Source organism: Rhinoderma darwinii, chromosome 3, assembly GCF_050947455.1.
Source record: "Rhinoderma darwinii isolate aRhiDar2 chromosome 3, aRhiDar2.hap1, whole genome shotgun sequence".
Classification (NCBI taxonomy): domain Eukaryota; kingdom Metazoa; phylum Chordata; class Amphibia; order Anura; family Rhinodermatidae; genus Rhinoderma; species Rhinoderma darwinii.
In genome coordinates this window covers 321,429,010-321,442,242 of record NC_134689.1, presented here as the reverse complement: position 1 = coordinate 321,442,242, position 13,233 = coordinate 321,429,010, and the positions used below count along the sequence as shown (strand labels likewise).

Genomic DNA, 13,233 nt, shown 5'->3' with positions numbered 1-13,233 from the left:
GTCTGTGGACTGTAGGGGAGCTCCTCTCCCTTTAATAACACAAGTTCAGAGGCATCCTGACATAGGAGGAGGACAGTGATTGGATGGAAGGGCTGCCCCTCCACACCCCCACCAGCCCCTCACAACTTCCTAATATCTTAGTGATAGCGATCACACACACACCAGGGACATGACTGGATACACTGCTGTGGGCTTCCTGCATGCAACATGTGCTGCTGTGATCAATCTGAGCTTGTGTATGTGGAAACAGTCAGTAAACTTACAGGGAAAAGTAACAGCATCTCTACACTATTCCTATATACAGCTATATACATTCATAAGGCTTTATGACTCTCCTATTATCAGATACTGAGCAGATGATCCTCCATTCACAGCTTTTCCATGGTTTTGTGCAGAGGGCAGATGTTCTGTGTGTATATAAAGATGTATAAATTCCCATTGATACATAGTGTTGATGATTTTATGTGAGGTAGTTTATTTATTTGTGTACTGATCTGTTTATTTTTTCCTTTATTATTTATAACATAACTACTGTATTCTTGTAAGGTTGTTCCCCACCAACTTCATTGGAGAAAAATCACAATTGGGAAAACAGTGTATTTTACATGCAGTACCCCTGCCCATATTGCCTGTTAGTAAGATTTTCTGTGATTATACATTGACAGCCTATCCTTAGAAAAGGTCATCAATGTCCCACCTCCAGGACTCCCACCCATCAGCAGAACTTGCTCCAATGTTCATCCGTATGTGCGGCTGTGCCTGGTACTGCAGCTCAGCTACAAGTAAATGGGACTAAGCTACAGTATTAGAAACAGCCGCACCTATAGACAAGGGGCTGCATCTGGAAAAGCATTGAAGGGACCGTGACTCTCCAGTGAGACAAAATCCAGTACATTATTGTTTAAAATTAAAGATTCACAACTAAAATGCTAAAAAGAATAACATCTAAATGTTAAAGCTAAACAAGATAGTAATAACAATACATGATGTATATTTCTATAACTACTACAAACTGCTCAATAATACATTTTTATGTTGATCTCTGTACATATTCAAGATAAAAAACAATGACGGAATCTCTTTTTTTCTGCATTAAAGGGGTTGTCTCATTAAAGAACCCCTGTCCTTATGCCCTATAAAGGCACATGGATGTCACAGGGGGAGACTCACTTTTCGGTATCCCCCTCTATGATGCAGAATGGAGAGACACTCTATAAGACTTTCCCCGATCGCTCAGGCCAGCTTTTTAGTTTTAAAGGGGGTTATCTACATAAATTTGTACAGTACAGTTTTCTAATAGATTTGTACAGTACCGGATTTACATTTCAGGACCCAGTAGTCCCCCTTAGCCAGGGCCGGCCTTTGGGGTGTACGATCTGTGCCATCGCACAGGGCGCATCACTCCAGAAAGTGTACGGGGGCGCTGCGCTGGCTCTTCTCCCCTCCTGTGTTTCTGGAGCACTGAGACACACATGTTGCATGATCACGTGACAGGTCATGTGTCAGTAACAGTGGATCGCTGGCGCAAGATCAGAGAAGGAGCGCCTGGGCGAAAAGGCAGCTGCAGTGTCGCAGCGGCGACACTGCAGCTGCCTTTTCGCCCAGGCGCTCCTCTGATCTTGCGCCAGCGATCCACTGTTACTGACACATGACAATGCAACGTGTGTGTCACAGTGCAGCGCCGGGACCAGATCAGAGGACTCCAGAAAGCTACGAGTGGGAAGTAAAACTCAACCATCGCTCTGTTCCCGGGTCTCCAGGCTGCAAGGCAGCCATTATTTATACACAATTATAATTTTTACATTGTTAAAGATTATTATTGCTATGTGGCACAGTGGGGGGCATAAGGGAGCTGTTGGGGGCATAAGTGAGGCTGTATACTGTGTGGGGGCATAATTATACCATGTGACAGTGGGGGCATAATGTGGTCGGGCATTATATTGTGTGTGGGGTATCAAAAAGGGGCATTATTTATACTATGTGGTGGGTCCCAAGGGGGCATTATACTATGTGGGTCACTAAAAGGCATTATGCTGTGTTGGAGCACTAAAGGGGGCATTATACAGTGTGGGGGCACTAAAGGGGGCATTATACTGTGTGGGGGCAGTTAGGGGACATTATACTGTGTGGGGGTCCTACAACGTTCTGACGCATCAGGACGTTGTATGTGATGCAGCACCCAGGACGTTGAGTGCTCCATTGCATATAAGAACCTAACGCTGTTTGGTGTCAGGACCTTGTATGAGCTGCAGCAGGGTGAGGGGACCCGGAGGGCACGAGCAAAGAGGTGCGGTGAGATAAGTATACATATTTATTTTTTTTGTCCAATTGAGGGTTTTCTGGCAGAAATGGTTGGTGCGTGGCCGCGGTCCTTATACCTCTTAATAAATCTTTTGCATCTTATTCCAGCCGAGCAGAAAGCTAAGACTGGTGTATGAATCGTCAGTCTTAGTAAATCTGCCCTTTTGTGTTTCAGTTCAACACCATTTTTTGCTTCTCTTCTTGTCTATGAATGGAAATATTGGTTCAGATTTGCTAATTTATCAAAGTGGCTCATGCTAGATGATAAATGTGGTCCATTTTTAGACACTTCTGTCTAACTTTATACCACCTCTTGATTGGCTTACTGTAGACCCCTTTTTTGCATCAAAATTTTGGTTCAATTTGGCACATCTTAAGCCATGACTAATTTCCTTCTTAGCCACGTAGAGCGAGTCGCAAAAAGTGTCTAAAACTCTTTATGTGGAGCACGAATTTTGATTAATACATCTGCCCTATTATTATTTACATCCAAAGCCGGAAATCCTCTACAGGGACAATACAGAGATTTTCTACAATTGTATCCAGTCTAGAAGATTCTATGTGAACAGCCTGGACTCCAGGGTGATACCATGCATTCCGAAAGTCTTCAGACCCTTTAAATTTTTTCACATTTTGTTATGTTGAGGCATCGTGCTAAAATAAAAAAAATTCACGTTTCCCTCATCATTCTGCACTCAATACCCCATAATGACAGCGTGAAAACAGAAGGTTAGTAATCTTTGCTAATTTATAGAAAAGGGAAAACTAAAATCTTGCATTGACATAAGTATTCAGACCCTTTACTCAGTACTTAGGCAATGCACCTTGGGCAGCGATAACAGCCTCCAGCAGGGGTGGGATCCGGCCGGTTCGCCCTGGTTCTCCCGAACCTGTTGTTAAAATGCCAGCCGGTTCGCAAAACCGTTTGAAGTGGGAAGCCGGAACCGTTCCAGTCCCCTGCACTCAATTGTATCCTCAGGACGCGGATAGAATTTAGTTGACTAGCGCTGCCCTGGCGAGGTACATGATGCCTCACCATTTGGCGCTTTAGTGATGATGCAGTCGGCGCGATGACGATGACGTCATCGCGCCGCTGCATCGTTCCGATGAAGGAAGACTGACGTCGCTGGAGGATGGTGCGGCAACGGGACAGGTAAGAAAATGTGTTTTTTTCTTCTACTGTGGGCACTACATAGGGGACTATACAGGGAACGAGAACTACAGAAGACTATATAGGGAACTAACTACAGGGGACTATATAGGGACCCTTATCTACAGGGAACGCCTCAGGGGGCCCTTATCTACAGGGAACGCCACAGGGGGCCCTATCTACACGGTAACGCCACATGGGACCCCATGTGGCGGTCCCTGTAGATAGGGCCCTATCTGGCGTTCCCTGTTGATAGGCCCCCATGTGGCGTTCCCTGTAGATAGGGCCCCATGTGGCGTTCCCTGTAGATAGGGCCCCATGTGGCGTTCCCTGTAGATAGGGCCCCATCTACAGGGAACGCCACATGGGGCCCTATCTACAGGGACCGCCACATGGGGCTCTGTCTACACGGAACGCCACAGGGGGCTCTGTCTACAAGGAACGCCACAGGGGGCTCTATCTACAAGGAACGCCACACGGGGCTCTATCTACAGGGAAAGCCACAAGGCGCTCTATCTACAGGGTACGCCACAAGGGGCTCCATCTACAGGGAACGCCAAAAGGGGCTCCATCTACAGGGAATGCCATAAGGGGCCCTATCTACAGGAAATGCCACAGGGTGCCCTATCTACAGGGAACGCCACATGGGGCCCTATTTACAGGGACCACCGCAGGGGCACAAGGGGCTCTATCTACAGGGAACGCCACAGGGGGCTCTATCTACAGGGAACGGCACAAGGGGCTGTATCTACAGGGAACGCCACAAGGGGCTCTACCTACAGGGAACGCCACAAGGGGCTCTATCTACAGGGAACGCCACAAGAGGCTCTATCTATAGGGAACACCACAAGGGGCCCTATCTACAGGAAATGCCACAGGGAGCTCTATCTACAGGGAACGCCACATGGGGCCCTATTTACAGGGACCCCCACTGGGGGCTCTATCTACAGGGAACGCCACAGGGGGCTCTATCTACAGGGTACGCCACACGAGGCTCTATCTACAGGAAATGCCACAGGGGGCCCTATCTACAGGGACCGGCACAGGGGGCTCTATCTACAATGAATGCCACAGGGTCTCTATCTACAGGAAACACCACAGGGGGCTCTATCTACAGGGAACGCCACAAGGGGCTCCATCTACAGGGAACGCCAAAAGGGGCTCCATCTACAGGGAATGCCATAAGGGGCCCTATCTACAGGAAATGCCACAGGGTGCCCTATCTACAGGGAACGCCACATGGGGCCCTATTTACAGGGACCACCGCAGGGGCACAAGGGGCTCTATCTACAGGGAACGCCACAGGGGGCTCTATCTACAGGGAACGGCACAAGGGGCTGTATCTACAGGGAACGCCACAAGGGGCTCTACCTACAGGGAACGCCACAAGGGGCTCTATCTACAGGGAACGCCACAAGAGGCTCTATCTATAGGGAACACCACAAGGGGCCCTATCTACAGGAAATGCCACAGGGAGCTCTATCTACAGGGAACGCCACATGGGGCCCTATTTACAGGGACCCCCACTGGGGGCTCTATCTACAGGGAACGCCACAGGGGGCTCTATCTACAGGGTACGCCACACGAGGCTCTATCTACAGGAAATGCCACAGGGGGCCCTATCTACAGGGACCGGCACAGGGGGCTCTATCTACAATGAATGCCACAGGGTCTCTATCTACAGGAAACACCACAGGGGGCTCTATCTACAGGGAACGCCACAGAGGGCTCTATCTACAGGGAACGCCACAGGGGGCTCTATCTACAGGGAATGCTACAGGGGGCCCTGTCGGCAGGGAATGCTACAGTTTTCACTATCTACAGGGAACGCTACTACCTACAAAGGACTCTATGGGGAGAACTATCTATAGAGGGCTATACTGGGATCAATATCTACAGAGGGCTCTACTGGAAGCACTAGCTACAGAGGGCTCTATGAGGGTTTCTATCTACAGGGGACACTGTGTGTGGTGCATTACTTTACAGTGCTTGACACAATTTTGTTCAGGGGCACCGTGTATGTTACTATTATATTCAGGGGCACAGTGTGTAGCGCTATTTTATACGGGGACACAGTGTATGATACTATTATATTTGGGGGCATAAAGTGTGATACCATAAGAATTTGCTCTTCGTTTATAGGTGTAGAAATGTTGAAAAAGTGAGCTTCAGAAGACATCTGAGCAGCAAATTTACCCATTTCCGCAGAAATGGGTCATGGCCAGGAGGCATCATAGAGTTCTGGAACTAATGGAAAAGTAAAGAGAACAACTAGAATCTAAGACGTCGTCACTTGTGAGTCACTAAATGTAAATGTTTATTCTCCCTGTGACTGCTCAGTACTGTAATCACTGTATGATCTGCAGCGAGATGATGTGTGTATCGTACTTTTTTTTTAAACAACATCTCCCAGCATATCCTTACCATCGTTCTGGCTATACTGGGAGCTGTAGTTTTATGCCGTACAAACTTATATGGCAGGGGTTAAACTAAATTTGCAAATTTTCTCTGTACTGAGCTGTATTTGTACTGGTGCTGTATATATGTACTGAGCTTGGTTCTGGTGCTGTATATATATATGTACTGAACTTGGTTCTGGAGTTATATTCATCATAACAACCAAGCTCAATACATAAATACAGCACCAAAGAGAAGCTCAAAACATATATACAACTCCAGAACTAAGCTCTGCATATAAATACAGCCCCAGAACCAAGCTCAGTACATATATACAGCACCAGAACAAAGCTCAGTACATATATACAGCACCAGAACAAAGCTCAGTACATATATATCAGAACAATCAAGCTCAAAACATATATATATATATATATATATATATATATATGTACTGAGCTTTGTTCTGGTGCTGAATATATGTGTTGAGCTTTGTTCTGGTGCTGTATATATGTACTAAACTTGGTTCTAGTGTTATATATAAGTACTGAGCTTGGTTCTGGTGTTGTATATATGTACTGAGCTTGGTTCTGGGGCTGTATATATGTAATGAGCTTGGTTCTGGGGCTGTATATTTGTACTGAGCTTTGTTCTGGTGTTGTATTTATGTACTGAGCTTTGTTCTGGTGTTGTATATATGTAGTGAGCTTTGTTCTGGTGTTGTATTTATGTACTGAGCTTTGTTCTGGTGCTGTATATATGTACTGAGCTTGCTCCTGGCACCGTATCTGTGCATTAGCCGGGAGAGTTGTCGCGGCTTACTGCGCACGCCGCACTGTCCTACACCCTTCTCATGTGCACAGCCTAACTAAATGGGCTGAGCGCGCTTAGGATATTGAATGTGCCCATATAGGCCTATACGTAATGGGTGAGTTTAATATAATGTGTGGGTAGGTTCGAACGCTTACAGTGAAGGAAATAAGTATTTGATCCCTTGCTGATTTTGTAAGTTTGCCCACTGTCAAAGACATGAACAGTCTAGAATTTTTAGGCTAGGTTAATTTTACCAGTGAGAGATAGATTATATAAAAAAAAAAAAACAGAAAATCACATAGTCAAAATTATATATATTTATTTGCATTGTGCACAGAGAAATAAGTATTTGATCCCTTTGGCAAACAAGACTTGATACTTGGTGGCAAAACCCTTGTTGGCAAGCACAGCAGTCAGACGTTCTTTGTAGTTGATGATGAGGTTTGCACACATGTTAGATGGAAATTTGGCCCACTCCTCTTTGCAGATCATCTGTAAATCATTACGATTTCGAGGCTGTCGCTTGGCAACTCGGATCTCCAGCTCCCTCCATAAGTTTTCGATGGGATTAAGGCCACTCCATGACCTCAATGTGCTTCTTTTTGAGCCACTCCTTTGTTGCCTTGGCTGTATGTTTCGGGTCATTGTCGTGCTGGAAGACCCAGCCACGAGCCATTTTTAATGTCCTGGTGGAGGGAAGGAGGTTGTCACTCAGGATTTGACGGTACATGGCTCCATCCATTCTCCCATTGATGCGGGGGAAGTAGTCCTGTGCCCTTAGCAGAGAAACACCCCCCAAAACATAATGTTTCCACCTCCATGCTTGACAGTGGGGACGGTGTTCTTTGGGTCATAGGCAGCATTTCTCTTCCTCCAAACACGGCGAGTTGAGTTAATGCCAAAGAGCTCAATTTTAGTCTCATCTGACCACAGCACCTTCTCCCAATCACTCTCAGAATCATCCAGATGTTCATTTGCAAACTTCATACCGGCATGTACATGTGCCTTCTTGAGCAGGGGAACCTTGCGGGCACTGCAGGATTTTAATCCATTACGGCGTAATGTGTTACCAATGGTTTTCTTGGTGACTGTGGTCCCAGCTGCCTTGAGATCATTAACAAGTTCCCCCCGTGTAGTTTTCGGCTGAGCTCTCACCTTCCTCAGGATCAAGGATACCCCACGAGGTGAGATTTTGCATGGAGCCCCAGATCGATGTCGATTGACAGTCATTTTGTATGTCTTCCATTTTCTTACTATTGCACCAACAGTTGTCTCCTTCTCACCCAGCGTCATACTTATGGTTTTGTAGCCCATTCCAGCCTTGTGCAGGTCTATGATCTTGTCCATGACATCCTTAGAAAGCTCTTTGTTCTTGCCCATGTTGTAGAGGTTAGAGTCAGACTGATTAATTGAGTCTGTGGACAGGAGTCTTTTATACAGGTGACCATTTAAGACAGCTGTCTTTAATGCAGGCACCAAGTTGATTTGGAGCATGTAACTGGTCTGGAGGAGGCTGAACTCTTAATGGTTGGTAGGGGATCAAATACTTATTTCTCTGTGCACAATGCAAATAAATATATATAATTTTGACTATGTGATTTTCTGTTTTTTTTTAATATAATCTATCTCTCACTGGTAAAATTAACCTAGCCTAAAAATTCTAGACTGTTCATGTCTTTGACAGTGGGCAAACTTACAAAATCGGCAAGGGATCAAATACTTATTTCCTTCACTGTATGTAATTATATAAAAAGTGTGGCAATCCACACTAAAACATTCTGGACAGGAAATTTCTTTACTTAGAGTCCACTTTAATGTAGGGGGTATTTGGAATATCTGAATTGTTTTATTTTATTATTAGAATCATTTGCAATGGCGCGATACACTGCAAAACACCGTGATCTACAAGTATACCCAGATCCTTCTTAACAAGTGACTCTCCCAGTATAGCTCCCCCTAGGACATATGATGCATGCTGATTGTTGGTACCCAGATGCATAACTCTACATTTATCTACATTAAACCTCATTTGCCAAGTGGATACCCAAACACTTAGGCTATGTTCACACGGAGTATTTTGGGGGAGGAATATCTGCCTCAAAGCTCCAAACGGAATTTTGAGGCAGATATTCCTCCCCCAAAATACTCCGTGTGAATAGCAATGATCGCGCCGTTTTTCGCCCGCGGCCATTGAGCGCCGCGGGCAGAAAACACGCTTTCTCCTGCCTCCCATTGAAGTCAATGGGAGGTCGGAGGCGGAAGCGCCCGAAGATAGGGCATGTCGCTTCTTTTTCCCGCGAGGCAGTTTTACTGCTCGCGGGAAAAAGACGCCGACGCCTCCCATTGAAATCAATGGGAGGCGTTCTCGGGCCGTTTCTGCCGAGTTTTGCGACGCGGTTTCCGCGTCAAAAAACTCGGCAAAAGACCCCGTGTGAACATAGCCTTAGTGTGTCCAAATCAGCTTGCAATTTACTAACATCTTCCATAGACTAAACAATACTACATAGCTTGGTGTCATCCGCAAAAATAGAAACCGTGCTATTAATCCCATCTGCTATATTATTAATAAATAAGATGAATAATAGTGGTCCCAACATGGCACCCTGGGGTACACCACTTATAACCGGGGACCATTCAGAGTAGGAATCATTGACCACAACTCTCTGGATACTGTCCTTGAGCCAATTTTCAATCCAATTACAAACTATACTTTCTAAACCTACAGTCCTTAAGTTACCCATTAGACGTCTATGAGGGACAGTGTCAAATGCGTTTGCAAAGTCCAAAAACACTATATCCACAGTGGCCCCTCTGTCTAGGCTTCTGCTCACCTCTTCATAAAAACAAATCAGGTTGGTTTGACAACTTCTGTCCTTAGTAAAACCGCGCTGGCTGTTACTTATAATACTATTTTTTGTCACATGCTCCTGTATATAGTCCCTCAATAGCCCCTCAAATATTTTTCCCACAATGGATGTTAAGCTTACTGGTCTATAATTACCTGGGGAAGACCTAGAGCCAATTCAGTATATTAATTGATGTATTAACCTCACTGGCACCGGCTACTCTTTCTTCTGTTGTATATGCAGAGCTAAAGAACCCATTTAGTAACTCTGCCTTCTCTTCTCTTGATCCCCTGTGACCAACTCCCCATTACCACTATTTAGGGGTCCTACATGTTCAGACCTTGGCTTTTTTTCATTTACATACTTGAAAAAAAATTTGGGATTTGTTTTGCTATCCCTGGCCACCTGACTTTCATTTTGTATTTTTGCTGATTTTATTAGGCTCTTTGTAATTTACAAAGGCTAGAGCTGTACCCTTAGAGTTTAATTTTTAAATGCCCTTTTTTTGTCATATGTTGCCCTTTTTACAGAAGGTGTAAGCCATGTGGGGTTTCATTTTAGTCATTTATACTTGTTACCTACTAGTCCTTCTCAATGAATTAGAACATCATCAAAAAGTTAATTTATTTCAGTAATTCAATTAAAAAAGTGAAACTCATATATTATATAGATTCATTACACACAGAGTGATCTATTTCCATGCACAAAAGTTACGAGTGGGGAAGAGGGGGAGGTAAACCTCCAGCTCACCATTAGTTGTGTCTGGGGACAGACAGCGCCCGGATTCCCGCACGGCCAGCGGTGAACAACAGGAAGAAAGTAGAGCCAAGATCCAGCCCTGGATGTGAGTTAAAAAGGAACTCATGTTCCAATTTTATTGATGTAACAAAAATTAAAATGAACTATGATAGAATAGTTCTGTAATACAGCAGAGTACAGAGATGAGTGATAGGTGAAGGATCAAAGTGAGCCCTGTTCAAATGTGCCTACGCGTTTCTGACACGTCTTGAGTCCTTATTCATGGCATGCATAGGTACTCTGTATTCACTCCTGGCTTTTGTTTCCGGTTTAGTGTCATCAAAGGGAAGATTACTCATCATCTGTGTCTATCGGGATTGACGGGTCAACTCAGCCGGTAAGTATACTAACGGTTATTCTTAGTTTATTGAGAATAACTATAAAAATTAAATAGTATGGTGTGTGTTCACAATAGAGAATGTTCTAAGAGTATTTATGCAAACGAAATTCATTTGGAATAGATGATTCATTCAAAACTTGCAATTTTCCCGTGTGAGATGATGTTGGTGAATGGAGCGTAATTGAAATTTGACCCAAAACAATAATAATTCTGGGGAAAATCAGAGTAGAAATGGATTTCGACTCTGTGCTTTTAGAATTTGCGGCAAATTAATTAATTGATGTTAATGTTAGTTATTAATAGGAAAAATGGAGTTTATAAAATTGTATGCCGCAAGGAACGCTCAGGACGTGAGGGCAGAGTACATGCAGGAAGTAGGCTAGAGAATATGACAAAATATAGAAGAAAAGCAAAGAATCACAGTAATTATCGTAACCCATGTTTCACATTGCCGAATATTATTCAAAATAACATATGTCACTCCACATTATATTTATAAATGTAATACTATCGTTTGTAATTCATCCATATCATTTGAGACACATTTGTTCATGAAATCTTACGTTTTTTGTCTGTTTTAGGAGTCCAACATTTATTGGCTCTGTAACATACAGTCATGTTTTTAATTTCAATTTTAATTCTTTGCTTTTCTTCTATATTTTGTCATTTTCTCTAGTCCCTCTTCATCAATAGCTGCAGCTGTGTTACCCCCAAAAACAGGTAAACAGTACTCGTAGCAGTGTCTTTCCCCAAGTTGTACATCAGTATCCTCTTCTTTTTCTTTCCAGTAGCCACAGCCGTGTTTCCATTTTCACTTCCAGTAGTCACAGCAGTGCCTGCCCCCTTTCCCCAGCAGTGACAGCAGTGTCTTCCCCTCCCTTTTCACAGTAATTCCAGCAGTGCCAATGCCCTCTGTTGGCAGCAAGCTAAATAGCAGCTTATTCCTGGCTGCTCCATGTAGCTTACTGCTCCTGTATTGATCTCCGCTAACAGAAATAGATGCAGGAAGAGCACACAGTGTTGTCACTGACAGAGCTGTGAGAAATTTGATGTATAGATATCTCAGTCTGAGACTGATTCTGTTGAGGTGACGGGTTTCTGGCACACAGCTTCCTCCAGCCAAAGTCACCCATAGGCCCATGGCTTCCACGTCTAATGAAAAATCAGCTTTGGTTGTGTACAAGGCCCACTATGTCTGTAACAACTGGCAGGGGAATGTGGACCCACTGGTTCTCTCCGCCGTAGCAGAGTAGCAGCTGGTCAAATAAAAGTCAATGATAGTCTCTAGGAGTAGTAGCTGGTCAAACAAAAGTGAATGAGTAATGTCAGGAAGGTGAAGAACGGAAGCTGAAGTGAAGGCGCTCTTAAGGTTGGTGAATGCCGACTCTGCCTCAGGGGTCCATACATTAGCATTCACTCCCTTCCTGGTGAGAGCAGAAATTGGAGCAGTAAGAGACGAAAAGTTTGGGATGAATTGCCGGTAAAAATGAGCAAACTCAATAAATCTATGTATTGCACGGAGACCTTGATGGCGTGACCACTCTTAGACAGACTTCACCTTCTCTGGATCCATCTGGAGTCCACGATCTGAGACAATATAGCCCTGGAAGGATAGGATTTCTTTTCGAACACACACTTCTCGAGTTTGGCATGGAGGTTATTCCCCCTTAACCGCGACAGGACTTGGCAAACATGCTTCTGATGCGTCGTCAAATCTGGTGAGTAAATCAGGATGTTGTCCAGATATACCACCACATAGACATACAATAGATCCCAGAAGATGTAGTTTACAAATTTCTAAAACACAGCTGGATTGTTACACAGTCCAAAGGGCATCATGAGATATTCGTAGTGACCATTTGGGGTGTTGAATGCGGTTATCCATCCGTTACCTTTACAGATACGGATCAGGTTATAAGCCCCGCATAGATCCAGCTTTGTGAAAATCTTGGCCCCACAAATTCTGTTGAAGAGCTCAGAGATTAGCTGCAAGTGTTACTTGTTTTTGACCGTGATTTGGTGTGAACCACGGTAGTCAATACATGGTCGGAGTCATCCATCCTTCTTTTCAATGAAGAAGAAGCCAGCTCTGGCTGATGAAGTAAACTTCCTTATAAACCCCCTCTTGAGCTTCTCCTTGACATAAGCCGAGATGGCCTTGATTTCAGGCAAGGAAATAAACCCGTCCACGAGGAGGAGAAGCTTCAGGGAGTAAGTCAATAGGACAATCGTAGGGACGATGAGGAGGAAGGACCTCAGCCTCCATTTTGCTAATGACATCCGCAAAACAGATATACTGTGGAGGCAGTCCAGAGAGTGAGCGAGGCATCGTGGACAGGACTGGACGAACCTGGCAGGCAGCGGTGAAGGCAATTCAGATCGCCACTAGAGGATCTCTCCGGAATTCCAGTCGAGGACAAGAGCATGATAGCGAAGCCATGTCATTACCAGTAGAATGGGGTAAATAGATTTTGTGAGGACATAAAAAGCTATTTGTTCCGAGTGAAGAACTCCTACTTGTAGCCTCAGAGGTTTGGTGATGAAAATAATTGGGTCTGGCAGAGGTTGACCATTTACAGAAGCAACTG

The 13,233-nt window shown here is 44.5% G+C and overlaps 1 protein-coding gene across 1 annotated transcript in view; it reads right to left on the bottom strand.

Annotated features, from left to right (window-relative positions):
* Positions 1-13, bottom strand: part of ALDH1A3 (aldehyde dehydrogenase 1 family member A3) — a 52,955-nt gene extending 52,942 nt beyond the window's left edge. The window contains exon 1 of the mRNA XM_075858256.1: positions 1-13. This exon is cut by the window's left edge and continues 156 nt beyond it. The gene's annotated coding sequence lies outside the window, so the exon portion shown is untranslated.
* Positions 14-13,233: the final 13,220 nt, after the last annotated feature.